The sequence below is a fragment of the Taeniopygia guttata genome, chromosome 2 (genome assembly GCF_048771995.1).
Source record: "Taeniopygia guttata chromosome 2, bTaeGut7.mat, whole genome shotgun sequence".
Lineage (NCBI taxonomy): Eukaryota > Metazoa > Chordata > Aves > Passeriformes > Estrildidae > Taeniopygia > Taeniopygia guttata.
The window spans coordinates 84,974,580-84,997,130 of NC_133026.1; the positions used below are offsets into that span (position 1 = coordinate 84,974,580).

At 36.5% G+C, this 22,551-nt stretch overlaps 1 long non-coding RNA gene across 1 annotated transcript in view; it reads right to left on the reverse strand.

Annotated features, from left to right (window-relative positions):
• The window catches only part of LOC115493809 (uncharacterized), a 45,820-nt gene extending 24,939 nt beyond the window's left edge, over positions 1–20,881 (reverse strand). Inside the window, exon 1 of the long non-coding RNA XR_003958761.4 lies at positions 20,704–20,881. This is a non-coding gene — a long non-coding RNA (uncharacterized lncRNA). The remainder of the gene's footprint in view (positions 1–20,703) is intronic.
• Between the last annotated feature and the right edge of the window lie 1,670 nt (positions 20,882–22,551).

The window sequence follows — 22,551 nt, forward strand, 5'->3', positions numbered from 1 at the left end:
GCATTAATCACCAACAATACAGATCCCTTGAAAGATAGCAAAGTCATTTGTTGACAAAACCAGAATATCTTATTTAATACCAAACATCATGTGGGTTGTAATTTAAACTTCATCTAATTAAAATAAATAGGTCAATTTGGAAAGTTGGAAGTAAGACCTCAAAATAGACACAATTATTTATCTGCTTTAAACTGGATTTTACCACAAGGGAAATGCGACTTCTAACTAACATATTCTGCAACTGGCTATATGCACATTGCATTTTGCCTTCTACAGCTAGAATTTCCCTTTTACACTGAAGTTACTCAAAACTATAAATATTTCAAATTATGAATGGATTTTTTTCATTTATATGATATTTTCATATTCATATTATCATTCATATTATTTTTTTCAGGAAAGTCACAATACTAAATATTAACTGATTAGAGCTACTGAGTAACTGAGTATTAATTGAGCACAGCTACTGCTTCCAATGTTTCAAAATTCACTTGCAGCTTTTACTTGAATCTTCTCCAAACTAAAAAGAAATTTCTCATTTCTCTTCCTGCTCTGGTTCTTGATTTTGTTTTGGTTTTTTGGGGGGGTTTGGATTTGGGGGTTTTTTTGCCTGTATCTATTTTTTTTTCAAATGAGAAGAAAGTAAAGGTTACAGGTATCATAAATTTTGGGGGATTTTGATTTGGTTAGTTTTTTTAAGGAAATGTGAGAACCATAAAAGTTTGCTTTGTTTTCTGTTTAGGACTTTGTTTGACCAAAGTGAAAAATTTCAAGCATAATGAGTTCTTTAATACAATTTTCTTAGTTAATATTCATGTTGGCTGACAAATTGCAAAGAAAAAAACTATTTTTTTTTCACAGTATTTTTCTGGATGAAACATATGAACTGTAAATACATTACTTGCGTCTTCTCATGAGAACTTTGTAAAGACAAAGTTGTAGTTGCCCGTGGACGTCACTGAAAAATAAATTATCTGGTAACAGGATTATACTTAATAAAGATATTCCTATTCTTAAAAAAAAAAAAACCAAAAAAAAAACCAAAAAAAAAAACCCACAAAAAAAAAAAACCTGAAAAAGAAAACAGCCCCAAAATTAAGGCCCTAGTGGTGAATACTGCTTAGGACAATGCAGTCAGCAATCTCTTAGAGTCCTACTCAAACCTAAGAATTGCCCTCATTTGCAGATAACTGCAGTTACTTTGGAAATTGATGCCATCCAGCCTTAACAACTCCAGAAGCAAGCAACTCTTCTTTTTTGAGAGGTGTTACACATCTGCATCAGTTACACTACTGCATCCTTGGAAACAGATCTTACATTTCCATATTTCAACAGGGAAACTACAGTTGTGTCAAATAGATAGGGCACTCTCTGCTTCACATGTGGTGGTGTGTAGTATCCTGAGACAGGTTAGGGAGCTTAGGCACCCAGCTCCCTAAGCCCCTTCTAAAATATTCAGGCTAAAATCTTCCATACCATAACTGTCTGGCATTTTCCACTTAATAGAGCTTGCTTCCTTATTGTAATTGGAAAATCAGTAAACAGAGCTCTCAAAGTGGATTTACAGCAATGTTTTCATTTTGCCCTGGAGCAGAACTTCCCTCCAGGTAGGAACTACCTCAAATGGCAGCATGAGCTGGGACTGTGTGGCATTCTGCATATGGCAAATTTGAGTAACAGCCAGACCGCCATTTATTTTTTTTTATTCATTACAATTTCACAGTAGACTGTTAGAATACTAATACACACACGGAAAACCCATATTTCTTTTTAGACAACACTGGAGAGCATCCAAGCAGAGAAATTAAAGTGTATGAGGCTTTTGCAGAAACACAAATAAATACATCTGAGCTTAGAATATTTAATATCTAAAAAGAACTCAACTCTAAAGAAGTGTTTTGAATGAAAATACTTTTAAAAACATTCTTGAAAGTTGATTTGAGTTTTGGTTTTGTTTATTTGGGGTTTGTTTTGCTTTTTTTTCTTCTCCAAAAGATAAAAACACTAAGGGTGTTTGATTAAAAGAGCATTTAGCCAAAATGAGATGGTTTTTTTCATGAAATTTGGTAGTACTTACAGTCTGCATGCACAGAAAACAATAAGGGATAAATCATTTTGAGCAAACAATGTCTTATAAGATATGTCTCATGTAAATAGGAATATTTCTATCAAAGTGGAATAATTAATGCACAGATCATCTTGTCTATCAAAACAAGATATACTCAAATCAACAGCAGTGCCAAAAAGGGAGACACTCATTCAGGCAAGCCCTATTCAACCCTTTCAATTAAGAGAACTCTCTGCTGAATCTAGGAGTAAAACAGGAGATATACTGGTTATTTGACAGAACTTTTTATATTATATGTTGTAGAATTGAGTTAAATATCATCTTGTACAACTGAATTCTCCTGTTTCAGCCTGTGCTTTTTTGAGGTTGTGAGAAAAACAGATGCACAAATGGTGAGTATATAGAAGCTTTCTATAACTGAAATCAACAGTTCATGCAAATACATAGGCAATCTATGCCTATGATAGATAGGCAATCTATCTCTAATGGCTACATCAGACATTTACAAAGTAGCTCTTCTGATCCAAATGTAGGTGCTGTGTTTAATATGTTACAATATAAATTTATAGAACATTTCAATGATTAATAGAATTTTATTTGGTTTATTATATCGAGCAGTGCAGGTTACCAAAAGTAGAATGCTTGAGTTAATTAACAGCTAATGAATTTTTGAGATATTGAACTGCAGAATGTGAACAGTGTTCTAAATCAGCAAGGTTACTGACACTCAACACGTTAAAATGCTTTGAAAATGTTTTACTTTACTATGTTTTGAGTTCTGGCTCCCAGAGATAAACTGATGACACAGAAAGACAACCAAACCATGGCCAAGACTGGAGATATTCTGAATGTTGCACATGGCTTTTGCTGAAACCTCCACATGAAAGTCCGGGTTGTTTTGTACCTCTGCATAGGACCTAGGTCACTAAAATACAGATTCGTGTGCCAAAACATAGTACTTGTGTGTAAGGGATCTATGATTCTAGCAATATTTACAAATACATATATATATTACACATACTTGATTTTAAAGCTACCTGATAAGTCAAACAAATGTACAAGACTTAATTTTCATGGCAATAAATTTCAAAGACCCTACAGCATTAACTGCATTCTTGCTACCCTTCACTTTCGTACTCAATTTCAATGGGAAGGGAAAAAATACCCTTTTAATCATGTTTCCAATATTTCATGAAAACTTCCCATTAACTGCAAGAAAGTTGATAAGCATATAAGGCAATCTCAGGCCCATGTATTTCACAGCTGTAATGGAGAAAACCAGACCATATGAGCTGCCTCTCCCAAAGGAAAGTGCTAACAGGTGCTCCACTGATGAGAACAAAGAGTCTGAAGAAGGTGTTGGAAGAGCAAGATATGTCTGAAGCAGGGAAAGATCATACTTTTATTTGTACTTTTAGAGTTTCCCATTACCATTTTGAGTTCCCCAAGACCTCCTGTAGAGGAGTAATCACAGCTTATTCTGTGATTCTGTGAAAATATCTTAAACTTTCCCACATAACATCTTTCTCTCTAAGCTTGAGATACATGGGTTTGATGGACAGACTACCCACTGGATAAGGAATTGGCTGGATTGTCACACTCAAAGTGTTGAACTTGATAGCCTTGCTAGGAACAATTTAGCCAATTTAGCTCAATGTCCAAGTGGAGAGCAGTGATGGGTGGCATTCTTCACGTATATGTATTGGGACTGTCACTGTTTAACCTCCTTTTTTATGACACGGATGGTAGGACTGACTGCATCATCATCAAGTTTATCTGGCTGGTGCAGCTGACATGCAGGAGGGAAATGATGCCATCCAGAAGGACCCTGACAGGCTCAAGAGGTAAGGCTGTGTGAACCTCATGAAGTTAAATGAGGCCAAGAGCAAGGTCCTGCACCTGGATCTGGGCAATCCCAAGCACAAATACAGGCTGGCCAGAGAACTGATGAAAAGAAACTCTGGGGAGAAAAACTTGGGGTTGCGGATGGACAACCACAGCTCAATATGAACCAAAAATGTGCACTCACGGCCCGGAAAGCTGATGTGTCCTGGGCTGCCTTAAAAGCAGTGAGGTCAGCAGGGCAAAGGAGCCTCTGCTCTGCTCTAGCGAGACCCTACGTGGAGCACTCACCCAGCTTTGGGGCCCCCAGCACAAGATGTGAATCTGTTGGAATGAGTCCAGAGGGCTGGAGAACCTGTCCCGTGAAGATGGACTGAGACAGCTGGGGTTGTGCATCCTGGAGAAGAAAAGGCTCTGGGAAGACCTTGGAGCACTTTCCAATACCTAGAAGGAGCCTGTAAGGGAACCAGGGAGGAAGTTTTTACAAGGACATGTAGTGATAGGACAAGGCGTAATGGCTTTAAACTGAGAGAAGATTTGGATTAAACATTAGGATGAAATTATTTTCTGTAAGGTTGATGAGACACTGGAACAGGCTGTCCAGAGAAACTGTGGATGCCAAATCCCTCAAAGTGTTTAAGGACAGATTGGAGGGAGCCTTGAGCAACCTGGTCTAGTGGAATGTGCCCCTGCCCAAGGCAGGGATTGAAACTAGACAATCTGTAAGATCCCTCTCAATGCAACTCGCTCTATGATATTATGATAATATTTGGGTTATTTTCTGTAAAATAAGTTAAAAAGCCTAAATTAGCCAGAAATAATAATTCTTCTGGAAAAGTTGATTTTTAATCGATGCTAAAGCTTATTATTCACAAAAACAGAGCTCAGCTAAATACTTTTCGTAGTCAAAGCTCATTTCTTTCCTTTCTTTCTGCTGCTCATCCACTCATTTACTCTTGGTACTTCTCCATGACTGGGCATCATGGGCAATTGTCTACTGAGAAGTTGTTGAGTGACAATGGCTTTCAGTAGAGAGTTGCACAGAGATCTAATGACTTTTCACACAGCTGAACTAAGGTCAAGCAACAACTCTGGAAGTGCTGTGAACAGGATTTGTTTAGAACAGATTGAAAAAGAAAGCACAGAAGAAAAGTGCTAAAACTCTTTTTCATTCTAGAAGTTACTTAAGGGTACATTTAGTTAAATGTATCAATCGCCAACCAAAATAAAGTTGAGATCCATCACCCCCTGAATCTCGGAAATGATCCCAACTTATCTCAAGGGAGAAATGAAGCCCTTGGTCTCACTTCAGCATAAAATGGGTGCAGAAAGCAGAGGGAAGGGTTATGGTTCCAGCAATATAATACCTCTGTCAGCATGCGTGCCAGTTCAACTGTGACCTTTGAAGGATCTCAGCCTGAATACTTCCATGTAGATTATTTGCATCCACTAGAAGACAGCAGAGAAAAATGTAGACACATTTCAGTTGTAATCCAAATCCTGTCCTTGGACTCATCTGAATATAAACCAGATAGAGCCACAACTTAATCATTTGCTTGTTTTTTGCCCTTTTTTTTTTAACCTATGCATTCAAATAAAGATAGTGCTAGTTTATTGTAATTAATTGGAAAAAGAAATATCAAACATAACAGGAGGTCCCAGTGCATGACTTGGCAATTATTCCCTTTGCTATTAATTTGTTTTTCCATACTGTTTCTCTAGTCAAAAGTGACACATTTTTATGGTCTGCACTGCTAGCACTCATTATCCTAATCCCTAATGCAATTGCAAATGAAAGGACTGAAAAGTGTCACCTTTATTTTTCCCAGAGAGAGGACAGTGCACTCATAATTTTAAGCCTTTTTCTAGGATTTGGTACCCATTTAAGATTTGGTATTGATTTTAGATGCAATGCATTTTTAATACTTTAACACAGAGCAAAAAGAATTGCAGTGCAAAGGAATAGAATAGGAAACATCATTCCTGACAAATTTTTCTTTCAATTAAAGCTGGAAGAAAACAAATCAGAAAAGAGTATGCCAAATTAATGACAAATATTGCAACACCAATTCAAAGTTCTGTAGAAACATTTTACTCTCATGAGCTTATTGAAGGCATATAATTTTGGGGAAAAAAAAAAGGCAATTAATTTTGAGAGCATCTACTCAAGATTACTCTTCTCATTTTTTTGAAACACAAATCTGTCAAGCAAATCTATGCATTTCTAGTTCAATTTTCTTGGTATCTTTACACGGTAGGTGTGAACTGGACCAAAGCACAAAGAGCTGGCTCAGGGAATGGTTTCACTCCCACTGCTGTATCCAGATTACAAAGTACACTAAAATTGAGGTATTACAGCCAAATGGCTTGCTGTAGGCATGCTGAGGCACCTGCAATTTCTTGCCAGACAGCAGCCTTGACTATGTGAAAACTACTTTACTGCTCCAGTTTGTAGGAAAACAGAGTTGGCTTTTACACTGTTGTCTTATGGAATGAATACTCAGATTCCTCTGACTGCCTATGAGCACTAAGTTACCAAAGTGCGGTGTTTGTGACCTTCTAGCTGAGATTACTGATACAGTGCTTTTCAGTTTCAAGCTAATCAGGCCAACAAGGGACTTAAGCTGACTTGTCTTTCTGTATACCGTACATGTGGACAAGACTGCTTTCCCAGACAAGCACAAGTTGCATCTGTGAGGTGTCAGCATCACGCTTCAGGCGCATGTTTTTCTTCTGTGTCTGCCTCTGCACACACTTGCTTGAGGGAGCTGATGCTCCCAGAGAAGTCTCTCTCTTTGGTAAGTTTTTCTTCCAGTCATGATCAGAAAACTAAAGAGAAATGGGCAGCAGCAAAGCTTGAAAACTTCTTGTAATAATCACCTAGTTAGGGTTAACAGTCTGGTGTGAAATATGAACTAACAATAATAAACATTTGCATGCATGTGTATTCACTTGTGTTAAAAGAGGTGGCTGCCCTCATGGTGAATTTCTGGGTAATGCTAATGCCATCTACTCTAGAGGGTCAGAAATCTACCTGGAATGTTTCTATAAGAGTTTCAGAAAATTCAGTGTAGTCCTTGGTGCAGAAATTCTACTGAACCTCAGCTAGGAAATATGCAAACCAATTCAAACTCCTCAAAAAAATTCCAACATTTTTTTCCCAAACCAGATTTTTTTTGGAGGATTTACACACTGACATATTAAAATTGCACATTCTTTTCTCAATTGCACTGGTTTTGATCAGAAACATGTTAAGTGACATATTTAAAAATAGTAAAATACAAAATTTATACTGGGATACAATGTAGGGCAAAATGAGTAGTTAAATGCAAGGATAGTGCTGTGGTGGCTCAGGGAGCTCTGTATTAGCTCTTAGATATAACACTTCTTTCAAATCCATTAAATATTACAAGGATACTTTCAAAACTGAAATAAGATAGCTGGAAGACAACCAGCCAGTCAGAAGCATAACCCAAAAAGGCAATTAAAGTAATTCAAGATAGCCAGTGAAAGAGGGAAAAAAAAAAAAAAAAAAAAAAAAAAAGAGAAACAGAGCCAAAATACCAAAAATATATAGCAGCTCAAACCAATGAAAAAGAGTAGCTATGTAGAATGACCAGAAAACACCCCAAGCCACATCACAGCTGCTGCATCTTTCATTTTCAGACTGAAGATTCCTTTTTTGTTTGCACAAACATTTGAAGAATGATACTTTCTCCTGTCACAATTCTGATTTACATGTAACAAGGCTACACATGCACAATCAGGTGTATACATTATTTAGAATTCACTGCGAGCCAGGTGACACTTGTCAGCTGTTACAGCTGGAGAGGCTTCTGCCAATAAATTTATTGACATGTAAATTAGGTAACCAAGCACAGAGCATAATTAAGAAGGAGCAAATAACCTACATAAGTCAACCCACAGGTAAACTGTACAACCAAATTTGGTCTTGATTTTTTTAGTACTCACATATATATAAAAATAAGAAACCAATATAAAAGGGAACTGATTGACCTTCTTAGGCATGTTATTTGATGAACAAAGAATGTGAACAAACAAATCTTACAAACAAAGAATTATCCTCCCAGCTTCATAGCAACTGCTGTAAAAACAAAAATTGTCTCTTAGTTCTGTCAGGACAAACTTCAAGAATCACCCACAACACCATTATTTCTTACCTGGTTGGTACCTTGTGGAAAGGAGTTTGCTTAAGAGCCCTGGCTCTCTTTTCTTAAAACAAGTTCACAGCAGTGGGTTCACATTTTAAATTATATTTTTACTTTATTGATAAATTGCTGGTACATGAAGGTAATATTTAAATATGAGAATGGTCCCTTAGCAATACAGACAACAATTCTGGTATCTAAATATGAATGTTGAGTACATTCATGACTACATCCTAAAGCCTTCGGGACACTGACACAGGGTCTTTCAGTCATCATACAAAACCTACAAGAGACCTGTATCCTTTAGAACAAACATCTGTAGGTCAGGAGAGACATGTCAGGCCAATTGAAATGGTGCTGAAAGCCTATATTAAGGCATCCAAAAAAGCACTTTGACATGCTATTTTAAGGAGAGAAGAATGTCACATGCTGAAATATGCCATGCATAGCCTATGCACCCTTAAAAATAAGAAATAAGAAGCTGGAAACACAGGAGAACCATGCAGAAATTCTGGGGTTTGCTCCCTGTCCCACTTCAGCTGCTTTCTGAACTCACAAGGTCCGTGTGCCAGCACAGCATCCAGCAGGAGCACCCTACCTGGCAGGTGGGAGTCTCCTCCTGCAAAGGCTAATAATGAAATAAAACCCAAGGCACCCCAGGGCTTTGGCACATTTCCAGTTACCTGCTGTGAGCCATGCCTTCCAGCAGCACTACAGCTCTCTGGGGCCAGAGGCCTGACCAGGGCTGTCCTTCATCCCCTGCCTCCATTCCTATGGGAGAGCTGCGGCTCAGTGCAGGTGGTTAGGATCAACTCGGGAATGAAGGAAGCAGGAACGGTACTTGTGTTTGCTAACTGCTCAGTCTAAATCTATCTGAAATTACCCACTGAGGACTATATCTTGGAGGTATTCTACAAATGAAAAAATCTGGGTAGTGACAGAAAAGCTGGGTTTCATTTCTGTTGCTGCTTCTGACTGCTGCTGTTTCAGACCCAAAAAAGTCACTATATGGCATTGGTCTGTTGCTCCATTAACACGCATTCCTCTAGCAGAAGCTAATATTCCTGCTCCAACCTCTTTTCTTCCTATTCTCACAGAGCTGCCTCACCACACATACAGCATAAAACATCTGCCATTCCAGGTGTCAAAAGAGCCAACTCCACAACATGGGGTATTGTAGAGCTTATTACTATGGTCAGTCAATGCAGGTGGAGAGCAAGTGAAAACCCATGGTCTTATCTGTTTCTGAGGTTTTGACTGAAAAAAAAGCAGTACAAAGAATCAGGACTCTCAATACAATTTTGTTTCAGCCTCTGGCCTCCCTGGTAACCTCCTTTTTTCTGTGAATCACTTTGGGAAAAACAACCCTTTATACAACACTGGATGATCTATTGATAAAAGCTACAGCCATGACTTTCTTGATTCTACAGAAAAACCTCAATTTATAACATTCTCACAGAAATCCAGCTAGCAGAAAATATTTCCTGAATCAAAACTTCATACTTTTTGAGTCCATGCACCAAAAAAAGGCAGAGGGAGCACAAACAGCTCCCCAAACCTTCTGATTGTAAACACAAATAATTATCCTCCTGACTTATCCTCCCAAATGGAGGTACATTTTTTAATGAAGGTAAGGGTGCACTCTTGTATCAGTTTGAAGCTGTTTACTTGAAGATAGGAGGCTGCTTTAATAAGATTTTTCTATTTTAAAGCTTTCACTATATCGCACTGCAATTTTGCTTTATGTTCTTAAGCCCTATGTACACAATTCAAATTAAAGCTGTTGTTGCTCTGACATCCTCAGCATAATTGTCTCACAAAAGACATGAATGGATTGTCATCAGGCAAAATCAGAAATCCACATTATTTTGATTAGGTGAGCCATTAAGATAATATACCTATTAACATCTATAGGAAGAAACAGATGAAATTGAACTACATAGTTTTAGCTTTGTTGATTCTTTTAATATGCACATCACTATGAAAACAAATGTCTGGATTTAAAAAAAAAAACCCTTCGAATTTATGGTTGGGGATGGTGCAAGGAAAGACCAACCTGCCTATAAGCAAATTTATAACCCAATTAGACTGTTCTTTTATAGTTTTATTGTTTGTTTCTTTGTAATTCAGGTCTCTTTAATTGGATTCCATCCAATTTAGAAATATATATGAAACAAAGACATATGTTAAAGAGGACTTACATTTATTTAGAACTCAGTGGAACATATCATCTACTGCTATTTATCTTTATAAATGTATAGAATACTCCTTTTCTAACATGTGTAGTCTCAAGATGGAATTTTCAAGACTGCTTAATTAACTAGTATACCATTAAAAGATAAAATAAATTAGTTTAGTAAAAATCATGCTTCTTTAATATGTACCAATTTTATAACTTAAGTTTGTAAAGGGTCATCATGTCATTATTGTCTTAAAATAAAAATATTATTTATAAACTTATTAAGTAATAAAAAGACAGAAATATATTCTTATAATTAGGGATAATTAATCATATTCTTAGTGCAACAGCATTTACATAGTCATTAAATATATGCAACTTTTATATCCTAAATTCCTGCATTTTTTTTCTCTCATATATCTGTTTGCCAGCAGAAAATATGAATTAGATATACAAGATAGCCTGGAAATATTAACATATGAGTTTCATATATGTAGCACTACAAAGCAAAGCTGCTAATTTACCTTTAACCACAGAACAGGTAGTGAGAGTCAGAGGTACTAGGAAAAAATGTGAGCAGGAGGAATCAATGGGAAGAGGAGAGGGAGATTACCTGGCTCAGTCGTATCTCATGCATTAGAACACCAGAGTGATCCTTGGATGCACACTAACATGGTCTGAGTTCCTCACATCTTCTCAAGGATGCTTTTGAACCACAGCTATTCTTTCTTCTCAGCATATTTCATCTCTCTACATTATGACCTTTTTGTTTTCCAGAAGTACTAATCCATGGCTCAACAAAGAGTCCCGTGAGCTAGTTTCTCATACATCACCAGAGAAAAAGAGACATTTAATTTACTTTCAGATTTCTTCCAGCTTCTGAGGAAAGGAAGTAGTGAAATAACCTGTGAAAAGCACCTTATACCTACAAGATAACAACTGTACCTGTTGCACTAGTCTGAGAAAGATGCATGTGCTGAATGAAACCTATGGTATGATCCACTCAGGAGTATCAGACCTGAATTTGTAGGTTTGTTGAGTGACTTTTATAAAACTACTGCAGAAAGATATTCTATATATACTTTAGTCATGCTAGGGAGATAATGGTAGTCTTTGTCAATATAACTGCACACTGACATTTTAAGAATTTCAGAGGGGACAATATTGATACAGTAAAAGCAGACAACACCCAGAATTACCAAGGAGATCATCTCAATTAGAAAGTTACAAAATGAATGTGTCTGTTTAGAGAAAACTGTTCTTCTGCCTCTTTGCCCCTGAGATAACAGGTCATGTCTCATTGTAGAGGTAGAGTTGACTGGAACTGCAAATATACCTTTAGTGAACGACTTTTTATTGATTTGACCATCAAGGTGGAATGATGAGAGATCGACTCCTGCTGCATGGGAAGTCTTGGCAGGACAAAAAAAAGGAAAGCGCCCCTGTGCTTCTTAAAACATGAGATTATACAATGTAAGAAAAGCTTTCATTATATTCATCAGGGAAGTTTATGAGTAGGAAACATAAAATGCAGATTAATAAAAGATTTCCAGCAAGAAAACTGGGCATGAAAAGCACTAAATCCCTTGAAAGAAAACATGAAGAAAATTTAAAACATTTATACCTAAACACAAAAAGCACTTCAAGAAACTCTATTATAAGGCTAAACAATGACAGCAGTGTCCCCTTCCATACTCTGCCCATTCACTCCAGGACTCCTTGGACTCTCTACTGCTTCCATTAACATTTTGATCACCAGTCATGTCCACCACATTACATACATATATGCCATTTTCAAAAGAGCAATAACACACTGCTTAGATAGGTCTTGGTTACTTAATTCTCATCTTAACTTCTCTTTCCTAACCTTTAAAGTTGTTGGAGAAGGTGTTGATAGTGATGGAGAACACATTCAGTGGTAAATGACAATGGAGGAGCTAGTGTCTCCAAAAGAAAGCTTCTCACATATCACTTTTCTCTGCATCATGTGTCTATAATTCCTGGTCATTTGAAAGGTAGACAGGGAATGGTGGTATGTAAGCAATCCTCTGCTCTTTCTTGTTCTCTTTTTGCTTTTAAATAGACAAGTAGAACCCTGCAGAGGTTCTGTGCCATTGCTCTGTGGATGGAAGTAAAGGAACTTCTTCCAAGGAGAAAACACATCAATTGCATTACGTTAATACCAGAAACTATTACTGATCTTTTTCAAAACTTGGACTACAATAACTGCATTTTTTTCAGTTATCCCTAACTTATATTAACATATCAAACATCCCTAACTTATATTAACATATCAAACATTTTCATTTCTGAATAGGATATCTTATAATTTTTTTCTCTTGGCCTTATTTTTTCACTTAAGGTAGCTTCATGTTGCAAAGAGATCTTCTGACAGTTTACTAATAAGGTTTGTGCCATAGAAAATCCACTGTATGTTCACGTCAAGAAATTATATTGATTATTCATATTTTGTTCACTAGCCCAACCTACTCATTGGCAGAATGGTCAAGTTATAGTTTATACTGTTACAAAAAAAGCATTATTATTGACAGGCAATTTAGATGCTCTGAAGACAAAAGAATCACTAGACTTCTACTCTGGGAAGATATATTACATTTTTCCCTAAAAATGTCTTCTTTTAGCAAGCTAAGAGGAGCCAGAATCTTACTTGAGATCACATTTGCAAACAATTATCTAATGATGGTTCCTAATGAACTATTTTTATTTGTCCAAAAGCAGATGGCCCAAACAAATAACTGCATTGCATTCTTTTGCCAGGTCTACATTTAGCAAATTTAAAGCTCTTTACTGGCATCATTTCCCACGCATTCTCACTGCTGCCTCTCAACATGAGAGAGGCAACTGCTATTTCTATCTGACTCTGTTCCAGCAGAGGAATGCCTGCTCTGGTTTGTACATGCTGCCCTTTTAACAGGCAGCTGCCTAATTTTGCATGTCAGTATTCTTTCTATCTGCTGTTCACTGTAGCTCAGAAAGGAAGAGCTCCAAGGATTACTGATTTTCCTTAACATTTTATTTCTGAACTATTAAGGATCCCCTTAACCTCTTGAAATTCATGAAGCCATTTCTCTTCTACTTACTTGCAGGTCAATCGTTCTTGGCCATCTTGTCTCTGCAAAAACATTTCTTTTTGTCTTTCAAGAAATAGAGTTATCCTGGGATTCTTGACGTTAGAAAGACACACAGCCTTCAGTTTACAAGGACAGCCATTTACCTGCTCCTAAAGAATATTTTATTAAAGGGATTAATTCAGATCTGACACTACAGAGTTGTGCCACTGATAAACAGTGACTGGAATTTTGTCCAAGCTCTCATGACAGAAAGTCAAAATACCTAAGATTGTACAAGAAGACCAGGCAGACCTTTAAAAAGGAAAGCTGTCATCAAGTAATTTCATGAACCTACTTCTTCAGAAAACATACGGGAAAGAAAGGAGATGAGAATGGACACAAAGCTGACAGCTGAACTGTGAAATGCTGGACGTGCTTGCAAATATGATTAAGTGGCTGTATATGCAGAGTCACTGATCAAATGTGTGATTCAGTTTGCAATTTTACTCTGCACTAATATTTAATAATATATTAATATTTAAGCAAAATATCAAGGGCAACAAGTTATATGACAAACAGAACTTTGGTGATTTAAAAAATAATTTTATCATGGAAGTGGAATCCTTTCTCTGATCTTGCAGATGAGTTCCTGAGTCCCTCTACCATTTTGTGTATGTTGCTGGAATTCAAATAGCAGGAAAAGTGATAAGCAATGAAGTAGCACTCCTGTCCTGCTTGATCTCAGGAAAAAGTTGATCATGGCCTTATGTACCAGTGACACTTTTGACAAAGCTTTTGGGTGTTTCCTTTAGTCTATGACAAACTCATTAATCTTGTACAGATGGAATGTCATCAGGTTTCACTAAATAGTGATTGCAATTCCATCTTTTATATTGTCTTGTTTTTTTTGCATCTCACACAGGGAAGGTTGTCCATGCATTCCATTTTCAAATCTGGCTGCCTAGACTTCAATTCATTTTTAGATGCTCCAAATAGAATGTGATTTTCAAAGCTAATCAATCCTTAGGTGATACCCTCACTGTGATGCTCATAAGCATTGCATTGGTAAAGTATCCCATAACCAAAGACAATATACAGAGAAGGAGCAAGGAGCTTTTTTTTGGGCAAACAGTTTAGGTCAGTTTTGTCATACTAGATTTAATGAGAATGGAAGCACAGGAACAGTATTTACATCAATAGTAATGAATACAGGAGAGTGGGAAAAGGGCCTCCTTGTCTTTTTAGCTGTACTCCAACAGACATCATAGTGAGGCCATACCTCAAATCCTGTGTTAAGTTTTGGTTGCCTCCATATAAGAAAGACATTGAGATGCTGAAGTCCAAAGAGCAACAAAGCTGGTGAAGACTCCACAGAAAATGTTTGAGTGGTTCAGGGAACTGGTGCTCTTTAGTTTGGAGAAAAGGAGTCTGAGGGGGAACCTTGTCGCTGTCTACAACAACCTGAAAGCGTGTAGTAGTAAGGTGGGGTCAGTCCTTCCAAGAAATAAACAAGAGGAAAGAGCGAGAAGAGGTTTAGATTGGATATTAGGAAAAATTTCTTCATGGAAAGGGTAGTCAGGCATCAGAAAAGCTTACCATCACCCCTTACACATCACAAGTGCTTAAACCATCACCCTTGATATGTTTAAAAGACCTGTGGCACTGAGGAACACAGTTCAATGGTGGGCTTAGCAGTGTCAGATTAATGGTTGTACTCAATGATCTTACAGGTATTTTCCAAACTAAATTATTTGATAATTTTAAAGGGTTCTATGATCACTTTAAACATAATTTCCTTGTTCAGAAGTTTCAGCCCTTCATAAAGGGTGTTGTCTTGATGCCAGTGAAAGAATCTCTGGACTTCAGGGGATCACCATTGCATAATCATCTTTCCACTAGGAGTCATCAAAAAGATCCAGAACTTCCACTGAAGGAGCCCCTCAGAAAAAAATGATGTTACATTCTCTAAATAATCTTTTATATTCCCAACCTACTCCTCATCACAGAAGACTGAAATTTTGAGGATGAGCTTCCACTGCATTTGCTTGTGGCAGTGCTTAGCAACACTCCACTCCTCCACCTAACTGAGTGCTCATAAGAAACAACTTGCTTCATGACTGTTGCCTCCCTCTCTTGCAAGTGTAAGACTGGCCAAGAGTTCCCAAGGTTGTCTGAGGCTGGGGTACTCAAAAGGCAATATGCAGTGGATAAGCAACCACATCACAAATCAAGGGACAAGACAGATGAGTTCAAACCTTATATGAACGTTTCTCTCATTCTTTTCTTTTTCAGTACTCTGCTGCTTTGTACAAATAGTTTATCTCTTCTAAGTCTTTTTACTTTATTCATAAGCTACATAGCTTACCACACATGAGCATTACAGAAGACTGGAATACAAATAAGACTGCTTCTGAAACCTTTGCTTGTCAAGTAACTTTAAATCTAGGTTTCTGTAAATAATATACAATGGAATAAAATCTATTGTGCTTTAGTTCTTAAGAGTAGGGAAACAGTGTGCAAAGAGTTTCCAATGAATAGTGAAATACATCAGAAATCAAGCAATATGATTTTAGGGGCCTTTCACCTAAAACTGTCTCTATTACCCCAGCATCTGTATTTTGTAAGAATGCATCTTAATCTATGCCATATCTCAATTTTCTATAAGTGAGCAGGAAACGCTTCTTGCCTCTCATGCACATTTTAGTTACCATTCACCCAGAATTGCAAGACAATCCACTATTGTAGCAGTGAGAGCAAATTAGGAAGAACTATCTAGTAAATCAGTCTAGCCCTATAAGACATTCAAGGACATCTAGGCAAAAATTAAGAAACTATCAGGGATGGGAGAGAGAATAGCATTTCTTTTAACCAGTTTCTGTAACTATTGTACTATTTAGGTATCATTTTTAAAGCCCTTAAGCCCTCTTTTCAGAGAAACACCTACTAAAAGAAGGTCTCCAACGTAAAAAAACTCTTGCAATTGTATCAAAAACTGTTACAGCATATTTTTCCATTTAAAAATATTTTTACATCAACAATCGTAAGACAGAAAAGTGCACAAGAGAATTATTTTCTGTAAAACAAAATCTTGTCAGACTTGGCACTATGAACAGCCTAAATCCCTCATCCCTATTTGTTCCAAGCCAGTAAAATAGCCGTACACATTCTCAAGAAAACCAACCAAAATCTTCATATTAAAATAAATATCATGGTGATATTTGTATTCCCTGACTGCAATCTCATGTCTCCCTCTCAGTGGTGCAGAAAATTAAAACCACCTGTCAAGTCTTACATTACCAAATTAATTAGATAGCTGAAAGCTAGGAACAGGGAGCAGTAAAGGAAGCTATAATGTATGTGAAAGGATGTTCAAGAGCACATTAATTACCATCTATTGGAGGGAATTATGCTGACTCTTTCTATGAAGTACATTAAGACATTTGGGTATTGTCCTGAATTGTAGTTGAATGTTTACCTTTTTTACAAGGGGTATAAACTACTTTATGAAACTAATTTTTTTTAATTCACATGTTTTTAAAAGTAATAGGAGATGAAAAAGAAGATAGGTAAAGAGTTGGCATTTAAAAAAGAAAAAAATCTGTCTTTTAACCTTTAATTGCCAATAAGATATATCCTCAGCCAAGACAGGCTTTTTTAAAGTTTTTAATTCATAAAAAAATAAGAAGAAAAAAAGAAAACAAACAACCATCAAGAATGAGAAATACCAGTTGTTAGCAAAAAAGAGAGATAATCTATAATGATACTACTATGGTGCTATAAATGCTAAATCCATTATGATTACTTAATATGAACTTTGGTAAAAAAAGGAGAAAAAATCAACCAAAATAATATATTTTTAACATGTTAAATCATATTATTTGAAAAACAGTACACACAGAAATGAAAACATCAGTGAGAAATAAAAATACAGATGGAAACATGTAAAAAATTTTGAGTTTATTTAGTACAATAATTCTAAATTTAGCTAATTCTCATATAATTATTTTTTCCAAACAAGTACACTTTTATACTAGAAGGATATTTTGTGGCACATCTTTCTGGCCATAAATGGTGGGATAAGGATGATTTAAAGCTTCTGAGAAGCACATTTTCAAAGGGTAGCAATTACCAAATTTGAACACTGATGTATAGAATGCTTAAAAAGGAAGAGTGAAATAAAAGAACAGCTAATCAAGAATTCATTTCCAATATTACTGAAAGTCCTAGAGATATGAGTCAGGTCAGTGACAGTGAATTTCCACAGGGTAACAAACATATATATAATCAAGAGAATTTTCTGAAATTTTAAATTGATAATCAGAAATACTGTTTTATCTGATTTTGCAAAAAGAAGATGGAAATATTCCAACACTGACAGTTCATTGCCATATCAGATTCTTTATTGCACTGCAACAACAACAAGAGCAAAATAATCAAGTTTCTTTAAGGATCTTATTTTAGGGCTGGCTAATACTGAAGGTAAAGATATTGAATGATTAATGTTTTATTTCTGATACTTTCAAATACATTCTTCTTTTAAAATAAAAAACAATTCTCTTGCTAATTCACATAAACTTCTACAAAATTATTATCTTCATTATATATTTCTACATTTTATTAAACTATATATTTAAAGGAGCATCAACATGTCTCTCATGGAAAATAATATTAAAATGTGCAAGAAATTTCTCTTCCAGATTTAAAATAATGCAACTCCTTACTTATATCATTTCAATATGGTAATAACCAATCCAGTGCCAAATGGAGATTTTTTATTTAATTCAAAAATTTTCTGATTCTTTTGAGGATTTTTTGTTTGGATATTTTTAGGTCAGGTACACCTTCTAGAAGAACAAGTTGCTGAAATCCCCATCCAATCTGGCCTTGAACAGTTCCAGGGAATCTTTTTAAGTACAGGTTTCTTCCAATGCACATTCTATTTTCCAGCCAAAATAGTAAGTCTTTTCTTTCTACATTTTTTTCACAACTTCACTGAGTGAAAACAAGAAAATGTTTATATACTTCACACTTGCTAGCTGATAAAACCCAAGATCCAAAGGTAACTTAGAGTAGACTGGTCAGAGTAGTTGTCAGTACATCTGAAGATACCCGAAGGAAAGACCAATGAAATTCTTTTTTTCTTGCTTGATAATCAGCCAAAATCAGCTGAAACTTCTCAAAACACTGTGGCATATATGCCCCCTCCTGAGAGAAACTTTTAAAAGATCCAATTATAATGGCTACACCATAAACATGACCACTTAGAGAAAAATCTATCACATTATCAAGGACATGTATGGGATTGAATCGAGATCATGTGACATGTCTGACACACACTTTGATTCTGTAGTGAGAGTTTCATTATGTGCAATGAAATTCTGCAAAGTTGCATTTACTTTCTTCTTTTTCTTACATCTTCTAAAAGAAATTCAGTTCAGCTCAAATTTGAAAATATTTGGGCCAACTATATGACAAAAAACTAATGTTTCAGGTGTCCTGCCCTATAAAATCATGAGAAAAAAAAAAATACAAAATTTCTTTGACAGAGTTTAGGGCTGGATCTATTTGCAGGTTGCAAATTTTTCTAAATTACTTGCTATGAAAAAAAATCCCAAAACATTTATAAGGTTTCCAACTAGATAAGAATTTCAATTGGAATATCAATTGAAAATTTTGCTGCCCTTCTCTTAGAGGATCATTTAAAATTCGAAGGTCTTTCAAAACAGACACATTTGTCAGAAATAACGGTTGTATAAAACAATGTACGTCAAGGAGGGAAATAGGCCAAATGAATTTTCAATGCATTTTTGTCTCCTCAGTTTTAGGGCAAGGACATTTCAAGTTAATATCAGATTTTCCTTATATTACTCCCTCCCTATTCCTAATTAGACACAGTTTAGAGCTAGGGTTTTTGATTTCAGCACTTAAAATCAAGCTCTTAAATTGATGGTGAGGCAACAGAACAAAAGATTTGACTCAAAGTGTTTAAGTAACCAGGACTTATGCAGCACAGAGCTCTTTCCATGTTCTACAAACATTCATGCAAATAAGGACAGCGCACAAACAGGTCAACTTTAAACCAGAATTCATGATCAGAATTAAAATGTATGTTAAACATGGTTCATTGCCTCCTTCCCTGCACTGGAAAAGCAAAGTTAAATTCTTCCAGTCATTCCTCATTCCTCTATTATGAAGTAAATAAGTGATAGCATTTTCAAAAATCAGTTCAGGAACATTCATTTGTTCACAGAATTGTGAATGGAAGGATATTCTGCAATGCTTCCAATTTATTGCACAGGTACTTTATAGTAAAATAAATTTTAACCTAGGAAATTGCATTTTTAAGAGACTATCCCTGAGGCTTGTTCAGACCCTATCAATTCATCTTTCCTTACTCTGTTTTACTTTTATTATTTTACACAGTGTCCATGACTTATATACAATGATTGAACATTTCTGACCCTCAGAAGAAAGACATGCCTTCAAAAAGAATTTGAATTAAGAGATGGGAAATGTTTCTAACAGGGAAAAGAGAGAATTTTCAAACATATTCAAAATTATGGAAAAATTTCTTCAACTACAGTTAAAAAAAACCAAAACCAAACCACCAAAGCCTGAAGGGTCAAGACTAAGTAGATTAATAGAGGAGATAAAGGACAAGGAAGTCAAAGATCATGTGGTGCTGTCAATAAAAAAGATAGACTTTTTTCAACAGACTATTTTTACCGACTTAATGTACTCCTTTGATACATCAACTAGATTAATTTTTTTCTTAAAGTGATCAGCTATGACTCTCCTTTTACTTCTAATAATAAGTTTAAGAAACAGCGTGTTACAAACACCTCCAACCAACAAACAAACCAAAAATCAGCCTTAAGCAAAAGTAGGTTAAGAATTTAAGGCAAAAAATATTCCAGTTCAGCTCAAGATAATCTATGCATAAATCTGCAGCAGATTGCACCAAGAGCTTCAAGTTTTATGCAGTGTAGCATCACCCTGCCATTTATTAAAAAAAAAATCAATGAGTATTGAAAGAAAGCAATGAGCAAATTTCTTCAATAAAAACATTTCTAGCTAGGATGTAATTTTTTAGAATGAATAATACAGAAAACTAACTGCATTTAAAGAGAGCAATAATATTTGGATATATCTTTATATATGAGTAGTACATATTACATAAAGATACGAAAATGCACAGGAAATGCAAAGAAATTGTTTCCTATGAAATATATCAGAGACCATGTTTGTCACAGTGTGAGATAAAGCACAAGATAAAACAGCTGAGAGAGATTCAAAGCCTTGCTTGATGAAATAATGCAAAGAAATATTTATATGTATTCCAAGAGTAGCCACAAGCCTTAGCAATTTACTTACATGTTTTTCAGTCAAGAAGTGTGTGTTCTTTAGCAGGCAGGATAAAGTTATGTAAATACAAAGGTATCACATGTGATGCAAAGCTGACAGCTTAAAATTAAAATCTCTGAGATCCTGGGGAAACAAAATAAAAATGGAAAGACCAAATGGTGGGACACAGGAGATCCCAGGAAGACTTAGGAATAAAAAATCAGATGCCCTTCTAGTGTTTTAGGCATCCAGGCAAAACGGAAAACTTCGGGCTGATTTCCAGTTGACTGATGTATAATGCAATTTAGCATCAGGAAACAGCAAAGTGACAGTTGTCCCTGGGAAATACAAATAATTCCTTGGTGACCATCACAGTAACAGTGATGGGTACCAAAACGCACTTTGTAACCATTGTGGGCAACCATGTCTTGACAGAGGAAGAAAGTGATGAACAATCCATACCCTGGTGTTCTAGGAAAACTCTGAATGAAGGAGGACATAGATAGACACATATCTCAATAACTGCACCTGTCCTGAAGGGTGTGTGTTTTCTGTCATCCTTTCTTTATGCAAGGAAATCCTTCCAGGCCTTGTGCATGAGTGGGTGGTTAGAGCTCCTGATGTAAAATGTTCACTGATTCCTGCCTCCAATAGTCTCACACAGACAGTTTTCACTCCCTGAAGGTCTGGGAGGGACTGCTTTGAAGGGAAGGCCATTGATGAATAAGTCACAGCTGGAGCAAAATCCAAGGAAGTGGAGTTAATTAAACGCCTCAGGCTATTCTAGTTCATGTATCCTATACTTACCTCAGACTCAGAAAAGAAGAAACTAAGAAATCATATTCCATCTCATTATATAGCATCTTATATAGCACAGACCCATTCTCATTCCTTTTCCCACTCTCCTGAAAAAAATTCAGGAGCTGTAGAAATCTTTGTGCCATTGCCATTAACTTTGAGTGTGAAGTTGCCTGGTATCCCAGCCATCACTGCAACCTAATGTCTTGGGGACTAAAGCACAGGGCACAGACTTAAGGCCCACAGATTTGACTTTTTTTTTTTTTTTTTTTTCCCTATTCATTTACCATCAGTATAGAAAGTTGCACAGCCCTGGGGCTCCTTGCTGAAGAGTTCAAAGCACTTTTACACATAAAAGGGAATTAAATCCTCATAACTACTTCCCATTTTATCCTCCACTACATAGAAGAAGAGATTCATTATACTGCTTCTCTAATTTGCTGCTCAAGGATAGTCTTCTATGCCTGAGGTAATGTAGCCTTCTGGACTGTGAAGTGCTGCTCTAAAATTGCTGTAGAGAGCACAGTCAAGAAGAGTATTTAGAGCAGATATACAGAGAAAAATTCAGGTGGAGCTTCCTGTGCATCAGTTTCTCATTGTTACCTCTTGCCCTATTGCTCAGCACCACTGAGCAGAGCCTGGATCCATCCTTTTGACCCTTCAGATACTGACAGACATTCATTCATCTCATTCACCTCTTCTTGAGGCTGAACAGGCGCAGCTCCCTCAGCCTTTCCACATAAGAGAGATGTTCCAGTCCCTTAATCACCTTTGTTGTCCTCTGCTGGACCTGCTCCAGGAGCTCTGTGTCTCTCTTGTCCTGGGGAGCCCAGACCTGGACACAGCACTCCAGAGGCAGCCTCACCAGGGCTGAGGAGAGGGACAGGATCACCTCCCTTCACCTGCTGGCAATGTTCTTCCTAATGTTCCTCAGCATCTTATTGGCCTTCTTGGTCACAGGGCACACTGCTGGCTCATGGTTTGTTGTCCACCAGGACACAAAGGGCCTTTTCCAAGGAGCTTTTCCAGCAGGTCGTCATCCAGCCTATGCTGGTGCCTGGGGTTATTTTCCTTGTATTT